The following is a 12977-nucleotide window of genomic DNA, read 5'->3' on the forward strand; positions in this document are numbered from 1 at the left end:
ACGTTGCGATATGTTTATCTTTTTTATACCACTGAAGTTCTTCTAACAATTCCCATTCTTCTCCGAACTATTTGTGCAGGAGTTTCACAACATCCTTCAATTTCAAATCATTAACTTTTTTTTACAAATTTTATTAATGGTCATCGCAAGTGATTTTCCACTTTTTTTTTCAATATTTTATTAGGTTTCGTGGTCCGCTTGACCAAACAGACCCTCGTCACGATACCTCAAGTGGTAGAGCAGCGGCGTATTTAGACGAAGGTCTTGGGTTTGAATCCCGCTTGTGATGCTGACTTTTTATCTCAACCAAAACCTTAATTAATTGAAAAGAATTTATTTGGTAAAGCAGACCACGATACTAGTAAATTTAAAACACTAAGTTAATAGTGCCTAATAAAATGCAATAAGCAAAATGAAGTATACTGCACTCTTTAGTGTCCAGTGGTCCGTGGCCATTTCATTTGTCGCCGAGAATCAAATAGATTACACGACATTTGAAAGGTAGGGTTGAGATGGGAAGTTGGTGTCGGAGTGGATCGACGTGCCGATAGCTCAAGTATCGTAGTAGAGCAGCAGCGTATTTAGCCGAAGGTCGTGGGTTCAAATCCCGCTGGTGACGCTGACTTTTTATCTTATCCAAAACCTTAACCAATCGAAAAGAATTTTTTCAATATGTTTTGAAGTCCAAATGTTTCAGTAGTGTGAAACTTCACATCTTACAAGGATTTTTCCACTTTTTAATAACTTTGAAAAAACTACACTTTTGCATTGAATTGTGTGGAAGTATAACTGTGCTGGCGTTTTTACATACAGTCTAGCTTCTTCTTCTTCCCAGTCATCGGGCTCCAAATCGACTCCAATAACTTTGACAGTGCAACAGTTTTTAAACACTCTGTGGTGTTCATTAAAGATGCTATGATTATTTTCTGCCATAGCAATTTTCTATGAACCCAAACACAACCGGCATAAATGAATGTCCAGTGCGGTAGACGATTTCAACGCTTTCCATATGTGTGGGAGCATCCTTCAAAAACCGTTTGGCTATCATAGTTACGACGTTAACATTCTTGTTTTGGCCAGCGCAGCCATCTGTTTCTAGTCGAAAGTGTCGATATCTTGTCATGTCAAACGACTTTAATTCGTTGTAAACTATAAATGAAACTTCTCTTGAAGGTTTTTTCCTTGTTTTTCCGTCCAGGTGTAAATGGAAACGTTTTTCTTTGTTAATTGGACTGTTGACAATCCAGTCACAACAAAGGTTGTAGCAGTATAATTGCCTAGAGTAATATGCGGTTTGATCATTCACTTTTGGCAGCGGTAATTTTTTGGACAATCAAAAGAAAGAAGGCATCAGTCAGTCGATTTATTTTTTAGGAGATCAAAGAAGCGTTTTGCTTTTTTGTGGTGCAAAGTTTTTTTTTTTTTTAACTTTAAGTCATTGATTGTTTTATCGTCTTTCTGTTGTTAATTTTGAGTCAAGTTGAAGGTATGAAAAAGGAAACGATAAAGTCGTGCTAAAAATTGTCCGGAAATAAGAATGCTTGATCAAATTAGGTTCAACGTGTTCGTTATACATACGGCTCAGCTTAGCGATGCTTAGCTCGGTTGATAAAGTGCTTTGAAAGTTTTTATGAAAGCAATGACGGATTTTCTTTTTTCATCATACATGTTTTCTTTACGCCACGGACCTCTCGCCTCAATCGGAACTAAACTGTCGGGGTTTTGCTTGAAGTGTTTACAAAGTCCCAAAATTCGGTGTTGTGTAATGCCAAGTATGTTGATAAAAGATTTACGACAAACCCTCCGAGAATTCTCTGGTTGATTTTCTACGAAAAATTGAGGCGATATTGGCTTCGGTATCTCATTTGTCAAACTTTCTCCACGGACCACGAAAACTAGTGAATTTAATAAGTTGAAATGAAGTATACCTTCACTAAAACTCTCCGTGGCCATTTCATTTGTCGCCGAAAATCAAATAGATTACACGACATTTGAAAAGAGGCAAAAAGGAGGGAAAATTCAAAAAAGGTGGCGTTGAGATGGGAAGTTAGGGCCCGAGTGGATCGAAGTCACGATAGCTCAATTGGTAGAGTAGCGGCGTATCTAGTCTGGTCGTGAGTTCGAATCCCGCTCGTGACGCTGACTTTTTTATCTCAACTTAAAACCTTAATTAATTGAAAGATTTTAATTGGTCAAGCGGACCACGAAAACTAGTGGACTTTTTTTAAAATTTTCGTACAAAAACAGTATTATAAAATGGTCAAACCCTAGTCTATGACACCCCAACAGACAATTGGACATCAAGGCCTCCTATATGATAGCATTAATATTTTTTATTTATATTGTACAATAGTTAAACGAAAAATTATTTTGAAAAGTGTAAAGAAATAAGATCTATTTTGAATGGAGTGTCAAATATCAGGCTAGCTTAATTAGAATTGCAAATTACCTACCCATTTTCGAATGAGTCGTGAAACGTTGTAACACGAATATGAATTTCCATGTTTTGTGGAGCCGTAGGTCCCTCGGGACCTAAGACGGAATAATGTATTCTCATTAGGTCGAAACTCCCTTCTTATTAAATGCAAATCACCAGACGGTTCAAAATTCTGATTTTACAGCGTCATGCCCGATTTTCCGGAAGGTTATTCACAAGGGCCAAGGCGTCAAGAATTTATTCCCCCCTGACGACACCAGGAATCCTCGGACGGGTTAGTGCGCCGCGCCTAGGGAGACAAAAGGGTTTGCTATGTTATGCCCTTTATCTGCCGAGGGCTTTTTCTGAGGGAAGACTCAATAAAAGTTATCTTGCCCGGATACAAGAGTGGTTTATGGAGGAGGGTCGGAGGACCGGGGCCCCAGTTATTTATCAGTTTCCCTCTCAGCTGCCCCAGTGTAAACGGATTACCATTTCGACGTTCACCTACCAAATGACCACAGGGGGTGTAGACATTTTTAGCTTTTATTTGTCCCGCCTCATATTTTTTAACAACTGACCCTATGGCACTAACTCTCACGTTTTATTGCTCCTACCATTAATATAAAAGGCCAACGACCACAATTTAGTTGAATCTTCAAATAGTATTTTTTATGATCTCTGTTGTAAATTACTATAGCTGAGTCTATTCAGTAAAAAAAATGAAAAATGTGAAATGGATGGAATGCCTAGAAAGATTCTATTCTATCGAAAATACCAAAAAATATTCGTGTATGTTGTAAGATTAAAACGATATAAACTTAATATTATTTACTGTTTTTTGAGGGGAACTAGACAATCTTACCAAATTTTTTATTGGCTTAAAAAATACTATTACATTTCCTAGATGTGGTCTAAGAAGTTTCATATTAGATCATTAGAAGTTAGTTAAATAATTACTGAATTAAGAATTCCTATTCCAGGAGCGAGCGCCATTTTCTGCAAACGCCGGCCCCTACCACTTTCCGTGGCGTACCCGACAATACCAGACTGGGGAAAATAACAAGAAAGGACACAAAACAATGCAAACAAGTTCAAAATTAGGCAGATTTGTCTTACCGAAAGGTTCATCGTAGTAGAACCGAAAGGAAATGCGAAATAACGACAAAACGTGACTTTTTGGGAACTACGTCAGAAAAACAGCCGCCCTGAAAAGTAAGGTTTTGCAGTACAAAAGGGACAAAATCTACCAACCCGTTTAAGATCTGCGTTTCAAATTTTTTATGCCGTAACATAAAAGGTCTTTAACCACTGTGAGAGTTTATCCGAACATAACAATTACATTTGGAGAAAAAAATTCTTAAATATTAGAAAAATGTGTTCGAAAGTTTTGTTGCTGTATATTTTTTCATGCAAAAAGTTTCAAAAAAGTTCGTGTTGAACTTGTGTTGTTACTGAGAAAATGTCCCGTATAAGTTACCCTTTCCGCCCCCGCCAACCATGTGAGTACTAACCGCAATGATTATTAGGAGATCGTGAGTTGCGATCTTGTGTGATGTATGTTTTAGAAAAACATTTTCTTTATCGTGCCAACGTTTCGATCTTTATTGAAATCATCTTCAGGGCTCAAAGTGTTGTTTTCTGTGTAGATGTGTCATTATTGTGTGTCGTGTTGAGAGGGCACAAAAAATGTTTTTCTAAACTCTACGTCACACAAGATCGCAAACAAAATATTAGTTTTACTATAATTCTCTCTTCATCTATTAACTGGTGTTTAGTTTAATATTTGCCATTTGCGATTTATTGAAATAAACAAATCGCCGTGTATTGCGATGGTGCGTCCACTGGTTTCCACTGTAGCGTTCACACGGCGGAATTGTGCGCGATGTAGGTGATTCCAGAGATGGTGGCTCTGCTTGTACCGACATCTTCAGCGCGATCACTGCGGTCCGTGACCAGTTGTCTGTTGACACACTCGTTGAGACCTTGTTGGACACGAACATTTCAGCAAACGATGGTTGTTGGCACACACGTCTGTACGGTAACGGTAAGAGCACTGATCTGGACGCAGAAGGGCCATTTTCACCCGATTAAGGATAGGTCATCCGAAGTTGGCACATGGACACTTACTTTTGAACGAAAGCCCGGGTATCTTTCCGGCATGTGGAAAATCGTTGCTCGATGTGACTCACCTAAATGAAGGGTGCAACTTCTTGGCTCCATATAAATTGCGTGTAGGAATGCAATGAATATTAGAATCGTACGTGAGCACGGCAGCGAGTATCTGTGTCCCTGTTCTGATTTTGGAACATGGATGTTGTAGTAATAATTTTGGGTACCTAGCATGTGTAGCATGTGTTGATGTATTTAACGAATGGTTGAGTCTCCTCTTCCGATGTTTGGTTGAAAGATTGTTTTATTGTGTATAGTACAGATGTAAGTATTGTTTTATAATTCCTTGGATTCGTGAGGAGCCGTCAAGAATCAACCTCATCTTTAGGGCGTAAAGTGTGGTGGTATTCTTGTAGTGTCATATTGATGTTGTGTGAAATTGTTGTATAAAACCTAATGACTCCAACAAATTATTATTAAACAACTGGTCCAATAAAAAAAACACGTATTATTTCGGTTCACTTGTGTGTGTTAAGAATGAATGTATTTATTGCAGTGAATATGTAGTGTGAGAGAGCCGATGGCGGAATATTGAGTACCATAGTCACTTAATTAAATTAATTATATAGTACAGGTGATATATAATATTAATAGGTACATAGGGTGATGGGAGGAATATCAAGTTTTCAACACCCTTACTAAGTATGTATGTGCACTGTGTAAATAGGAAAGAATGTATTCAAAAGTCAGTCAGAGTGTGGTGGGTTTGGATTTGAAGACTGATTATACTGGGAGGCTGAAATTTTTTGCTTAGGTGTTGTTCCTCGGCAGCTGGATGTGTAAAACAGAGGCCGGACCCCCGGACTGGCAACACCAGGAGTGGGCGATCTCGAGGCCTGCCGGTAATTTATTGTAAATTACAAAAGCTGAAATTACTAGTGGATTGCGAGAAGTGTACATGTGCTTATGTATGTGGAAGTATGTGCAGATTTAAGCTTATAAAATCATTATTCAATAATCAGTAAATAAATTACAAATTGTATCTCTATTTTTGTATTAAAGTTATCCTATGAATTTATTCGCATGGTGAGTTGAAATTCTAAATAACTTTAGAGCAACTAAAAAAATTATTATTATTCAGAAATCGTGAGATGCGTTCTGGTGCGATGTAGCTTTCAGAAAAACATTTTTTTATCGTGGCAACATTTCGATCTTTATTGAGATCATCTTCAGAGCCTGGTAGTTACAAACATCACAGGCACTCTCAACACGACACGCAAGAATGGCACGCTTACGCAGAAAACACTTTGAGTGAGTAGAAATACTTTGAATATAAAAAATATATTTTTTGCATTGTATAAATTCACTTTTTTCCACATCCTACATGTATTTGTTAAATTTAAACAACGTTTTTAATCCCAGGCCCTGAAGATGATCTCAATAAAGATCGAAACGTTGGCACGAAAGAAAATGCTTTTCTGAAACCTACATCACACCAGACCGCATCTCACAATTTCTGAATAATCATCGACTAACGGTCACTAATTACCACACATAAAAAAATTATAATAATGTAAGTAATATATTTTATTTTTACTGAAATTTTTAAAAAACTTATAATATCGCTAATAACCAGTGAGTATTTTCAGTTTTTTATTTTCAATAAGAATAAAATACCGCTGAGTGTTAAACTAAATATGTGGATATATTTTTTATGTAAAGTTTAGATTTAAAAGTTGAATAAAAATATAAATATAATATTACGTATGTTGTTATTTATGATGACAAATTATACTTTAAGTTCTTATGTTTGGAACTTTCGCCAAGGGCACATTCTCCTGTCACGCACAGCTACCGAAGAAAGAGCTGCTGAAACTGACAATCCTTTTATAAAATCATGCAGATGATAATAAAGTGGAAGGGAAAATTATTCCTTGGAGAGGGTTAATAACTTTGAATTCAAATAAATCACAAAATCACGAGTGCCGAGTTTCATAACGTATCAGGAAAAGTTACTCTGAGGAAAGTCATTATACGGCTTCACGCTTAATTGAGTTAGCCTCTCGTAGAAAACGAATAACGATCGCTTCACAATTAAGCCTGGCGAGAAAACCGAAGTCCGTATAGACGGCGAACCAAGTTTCGGCCCGCTTGGATGACAGACTAGCCGAAGAATTTGCATAAATGATCAAGCAATTTCAAAACCCCTGACAGTAGTAATTTAAAAGACGCATTAAAATTGTATTATTGAAGACTAAAGATTTATACCAAATGGACAGATATGTATGTCAACATTTGAAAATATTATTAACGCTATACTGGATCACTCACCATCAATGTGACTGTGAACTTCAAACCCAAGATTATTTATACCCAATGAATTTGTAAAAATTACATTTAAACGAATTTGCATTACATTTTCTTTGTGTTTCGGAAAAAAAATGAAAATATAAATATATACTTTAGTGTAATTGATATATATTATATATTGGGCAATAAGTAAATACATTTTAAACTAAAAATGCCTTAACAAATCAGCTACCGCGGTCCCGTATAAAAGGAGATAACATTCGGTTTTTTATTATGGCAAGGTTATTTGTTTTGTGGCTAATGTTTACAAAGTAGGCTTTTACTTGTAATTTTTAATTTCTTGTTCTGCTGGTTTTTAAGTCAACGAGTTATTTTCAAATGAGAGCAAAGGTTCATTGGGGAGCGTCGGTGGCCGCAACGGTTTTGGTATAAGATAAAGGTCCGGGTTCGAATCCAGCGGCCCTGCATTCGAATACGAATACTTACAAATGGGCTTTTTGTCAAACACACCGACACTTCGGACAAAAAAACACTGGTTCATTCGAAAAAAATCTCAATTCCACAACACTAAACTTATTAAAAAATGCCAAAAATCAAGAGATTAGATCGATGTTGGAATACAAGAAGGATGGACCGGACTTTGCGGAAGGATTCAGGTTCAATTGGTACTTTTACTACCCATAAAAAATATAATTTTCATACTTTCATTTCTATTTAATATCTTTCTATTAATTAAGGTTTTTAGTTGAGATAAAATGTCAGTCACGAGCGGGATTCGAACCCCGAACTTCGGCTAGATTCGCCGGTACTCTACCAGTCGAGCTATCGTGACTGCGATCCACTCAGGCACTAACTTCCCATCTCAACCCCACTTTTTTTTAATTTTCCTTCCTTTCTGCCATGTTTTAAATGTCGTGTAATCTATTTGATTCTGGGCGACAAATGAAATGACCACGGGGAGCTTTACTGAAGTATACTTCATTTTAACTGATTAAATTCACTAGTTTTCGTGGTCCGCTTGACCAATTAATATCTTTCAATTAATTAAGGTTTTTAGTTCAGATAAAAAGTCAGTGTCACGAGCGGGATTCGAACCCAAGACGTTCTGCTAGATACGCCGCTACTCTACCACTTGAGCTATCGTGACTTCGATCCACTAGGACACTAACTTCCCATCTTAACCCCACCTTTGATTCTCACTTTGAAGCTCTCCGTGACCATTTCATTTGTCGCCCAAACTCAAATACATTTTAGAAAATGGCAAAAAGGAGGGAAAATTCAATAGGTGCGGTTGAGATGGGAAGTAGTCTCCGAGTAGATCGAAGTCACGATAGCTCAAGTGGTAGAGTAGCGGCATATGTAGCCGAAGGTCGTGGGTTCGAATCCCGCTCGTGACACTGACTTTTTTATCTGAACTAAAAACCTTAATAATTTGTAAGATATTAATTCGTCAAGCGGACCACGAAAACTAGTGAATCTATTCAATATTTTCATACATTCGCAATGAAAAATTAAGGTCCGTTTCTTATGTATAATGATTTCATACCGTACTATGAGATAGAGCACCCTCGCCATTTTCACCTTAAGCACTATGAGTCATTTAGGCTTCTTGGTGCGTAAAAGTTATCATTGCAGTTGAATATGAAGAAGGAAAGGATGAGAGTCTATCAGGGAATATCACTTTCCCCATGGTCAGCCCGGCCTTTCTTATAATCACGTTTTTGTGAGAGGTGGATAAAAACCATTTACATAGCATATATTGCGTTACAGAAAAGTCTACAACCCCCTAACTTCCGTGGGCTAAACCTGCCCGACTTACTCACCCATTCGGCCAGCCAAGCGTCCCCAACGGAACCACCCGCCCGAGAGCGCACCCCCATACAGGAGCCCCCTAGTTCCTCCCCCAACGAAACCAGTTCTACATGACCTTATTCCTTCATAAACTCCGTTCGATCTAAGAATTTAAACAGTGAAACAAGGAGAACATCTCATGCAAGGGCTTGGGTAGTTGGAACTCTGATGTATATGGTATAGCAAGTAACATGTTATAAGTATATGTTTTTCAGCCAGTCCCTCAATACATACCAAGTAGATAGGTCACAACCGTTGACCCTGAGCGATTTAAATTGCTTGATCTGTCAGTGAAAATACAGTAAGGATTCTGCATTTCACTGAGAAACCTCTTCAGCACCCACCTCACTTTCGTGTAGGAAGCATCCAAGACGGACTTGAAATGTCTGATTGCCTGGTTTTTGGAAATGTCGAATAGAATATTTTGATAAGCGTTAGCAATTTGTTGCCATGCGAACAGGATAGGATTTTCTATTGTGGTGTCAAAAACTGGTCGTGAGGGAAAAGTTATTAATGGGTGTGAGTTACTTCCTAGTATTTTCGATGCATACCTAGGCATCTATGCTGGACATACCGAGAGAGAGTGCTCAGTTGCTTCAGTAAAGAGGCTATCGACCGGGCTCAAGCGGAAGGCTCCCAAAGCAAGTTCAGCACAAGATGTACCATCTTTACTCTCTTTAGCTGATGCATAAGCGTTACACCATAATCGATTTTTGGTCTCACGATCGCTTTATATAGCCTGATAAGATTCGTCTGTCTGCACCCGATCCTTTAGCCAAAGGACCAACAGTTTTTAACAACAGTTTTTATGAGGATCAAAGGTTGCGTACGTACACCTTATTTATCAGTCTTTGAGTGTGTGACTTGACCAATTAAGGTTTCTGACAATTTTGAACTAGGTGAGAGTTTGACTTATTATGGAGTTTAAAAAAAAAACATAATAAGGCATTTTGAAAAATAATCGTGACTACATTCATCTGTACACCAAAGGTATTAAAATACCTTGGGTTATTTTGCACCATGTTGTAGGAATTATAGAACGTGTATTGTAAACCCTAGAGAGCTGAAATAACCGACAACTGCTCTATGTGTAACTACTGAAACACGAGATCTATTTAATTATTATAGCCGTTTACCCAATTCTTGGAAAGTATAAAAGAATATGGTTTAAAGGTTCAACAAATAACATAAAGGAATCGATAAACATGCGAAATCACAAAAGTAACTTTGACGTAAATTATCTGATAAAAAATAATGTTATCACTTTTCCCCATGTTGTCTGTAGTGTAGTGAAGACACGTTGTTATCTATCAAAACGTATTGAACGCGTCTGACAAACTAACAATCTAAGCAGGCCAAAAATATCGGAATGAACAATTTTCAGAATTTCATCAACTAAGCTTTAATCCATAAAAAATCGTGCATTTATTTAATTACATATATGTAAATTAAAATCACGTATACGTAAAAATGTCTTCTTTTGATGAGCCTGCGGATTTCTCTCTTATTAAGTACAGCATTTTTTATTGTTTTGCAATTGTTCATTCAAGATATCCAAATCGTACTAACACATAACTAAAAGAATTTCAAGTAAAATTTCGATTTGTTGTTTAAAATAACCTAAGGAAAAAATCCTTTCTTATTTACATAATTTATGATTTTTCCTTCTCGAAGGTGGGATAATAGGTCTTCTCAAAAAAAACAACAACCAGTTTTTCTTTCAATCCACAACGTTTCGGATTTATTTTAATCCTTCCTCAGGTGAGGAAGGACTACTCTAATCATGGGAAATATCAACGGATCACCTGATGAAGGATTAAAATAAATCCGAACGTGTAGATTGGAAGAAAAACTGGTTGTTGTTTTTTTGAGATGACCTTTTATCCCTCTTTCGAGAAGGAAAAATCATAAGTTAAATTGTTGAGGTCGAAATATAAGAAAACATCGTTACTTATTTAAATACTTTATTGTAAACTTACCTTAAATTAAAAAATTAAATATAAATGTTTAAAAAGTTAAATTTTCTATCTACTCTAGAGTTTATTTAATTTGCAATAAAAATAAGAAGACTGCAAGAAATGTTACTATTTATAAATAAGCCAAACTACTGCTTTTGTTTAATTTCCATGTTTATAAAGATTAATTAATATATCTGTTGTATTGTTCAAAGATCAACTATCTTACCAATTAAATTCAAATTATGTAAAACTAAAACAAATTAATACGTATTTTTTCACATTTTTAAAGTCAGGTCAATCAGGTATAATTTGTTATTATATTTTTCCTTTAAAAGGAAAAAATGATTCTATTCAATGACACCTTTAAAATTTTATGAAATTTTTTTTAAATATATTCATTACAAAAAGTACGTTCTTATTTCTAACTATATGGTAACATTATTTTCATTAGAAAGTATCATTTAGAAATAATTCTTATAAATGTAACAGACCTCGCACCATCCTTCTGAACGTGGACTCCGGCGCACCAATTTGTAACCCGACTAGGACTTTGAACAACAAAGACGAAAATTGTTTAAAACAACCCGTAGACAGCGGAGACGCATTGAGCCGTGGGCTAAATTATACCAGATCCCAGCTTCCCCTTATAAAGTGTCGAGATGGGGATGGAAGGCGGATATAAATCTAAACAAGTTCTTTCTCGCTGGGCTGACGGGTGTTAGCATCATCTCCGGCCATTTGTCTGGCACCGTTTCGCAAGGAAAAAATGTCTCGGTGGACTCGAGAGGGTTGTTTTAATAAACGACAGTGAAAACTGGTATCAACACATCTCGGACGATTGATAACCACTATTTCAGCAAGGAGGTGAAAGATAAAAGCGATGTTCTACAATTGATCACAAATTGACTTTGTTACTGGATAGATAAGAATTTATTCTGTAGTAAAAGATAGTCGTCGAAGATTGTCTCTCCTTATTTTCTATTTCTACCTGATATTATGTACTGTATTAACCCATAGTGAACAACGATCCGAAACTTTTTTATAGATTCGCCTGTATACATGTTATGTTTGATGATCAGTAAACCTGTAAATTAAGCCATAACTTCAATTTAATTCGAAATATTGGGCACCGTAAAAAACTTTTACCAATCAGTTGTATCTAATAAATGAATTTGGACCCTTTTCATTTTGGTTTTTATTTTCAAGTATGGTCAAAACATATAGTAATACGCTGGAGGGCAATGAACGTATAGACGAGGGGGCGAAAGCTGGGTCGTCTTGCCCTCCAGTCCGAACCACCGCAATCCAGTCTAGTGCAGTACGAGCAGTAAAGAACGGTGGAAGCATCAATGGGCCGTACCTTCCGAGAAACTCTTGCACATCAAGAGGACGACGGAGCAATGACCCACCGATGGTCTGAAATGCAAAGAAATTGATTGAGGATAGGCCATACACGAATGTCACACGGACATCTGCTTTTGTGACAAACCCCGCACAGATGTCTCGCTTGTAGAGAAGGTCGGTCAGTGGCTCAGTGTGTCACGCTTGGTCGATGAGTGCCAGGGGTTGGAGGCCACCCGATACAAAAGCAGTCCTTGGACATGAGAGTTGTCGGGTCCAATATTCCAAATTTTAAAGAAACTGGGTTATTTTCCAACCTTTAGATGTAATGTATTGTATGTAATTTTACGTATATGACCGTACGGATATAGTTGTATGTATTGTTATCGAGAAAGTGAGAGGACCGATGGCAGAATATCGAGTACCCCATCGGCCTTCACAGTGCATAGAAAAAATGATATGTAGATTAGGGTAACATAAAGTAATGTTTACTTGTTCTATAACAATCGTCTACGTTTGACATCTCGTGTGTGGGTAGTATTTGACCTTTTATAACAATCCTACGTAGGGTACATTTAATGTCGTGGAAATAGTAATTTGTAGTTACTGTCTAAAGTGACGTACACATAATAAGTCCAAACTGTAGATATGTTGTACAAACGAACAGAAGGCTATGTGAACATCAGTTTTGGTAGAGAGGAGTGGGTGTCATCAAGAAATATCATCATTGGACCAGGCTGAATGGAAGTCACAAGTGCAGGGTACATAGAAGAATATTTCTTGAGAAAATCAGCGTGAATGGGATAGGACTATATAAAAGTGACGTTAGGATAAAATAATAGATAGGAAGTACCTTGAGGTCCCAGAGGTGCGGCAAGTGGTCAAATGTTTGTGGGAAATTTAGAGGCGACGAGATTGCCGGACAATACAACTTTAGCTCAAGGTCGCCAATAATATCTTGTTTCCTGGAAGTGAGGATAGTTTCTGTA

The 12977-nt window shown here is 37.0% G+C and overlaps 1 protein-coding gene and 1 non-coding gene across 3 annotated transcripts in view; one reads left to right on the plus strand and one right to left on the minus strand.

The window, feature by feature from the left end:
- The window catches only part of LOC112127488 (trace amine-associated receptor 5-like), a 177304-nt gene that overhangs the window by 41849 nt on the left and 122478 nt on the right, over positions 1–12977 (minus strand). The window contains exon 1 of one of the 2 annotated variants that reach the window (XM_024228562.1): positions 12842–12940. The exons of the other annotated variant lie outside the window; for it this stretch is intronic. The gene's annotated coding sequence lies outside the window, so the exon portion shown is untranslated. Of the gene's footprint in view, positions 1–12841; positions 12941–12977 lie in introns of those variants that run through there. 2 annotated transcript variants of the gene reach the window in all.
- Trnah-aug lies at positions 8163–8235 on the plus strand. Its single transcript has one exon. It is a non-coding gene; the product is annotated as a tRNA-His (tRNA).

Source organism: Cimex lectularius, unplaced genomic scaffold (assembly GCF_000648675.2).
Source record: "Cimex lectularius strain Harlan isolate CLEC.00 unplaced genomic scaffold, Clec_2.1 scaffold153, whole genome shotgun sequence".
Lineage (NCBI taxonomy): Eukaryota > Metazoa > Arthropoda > Insecta > Hemiptera > Cimicidae > Cimex > Cimex lectularius.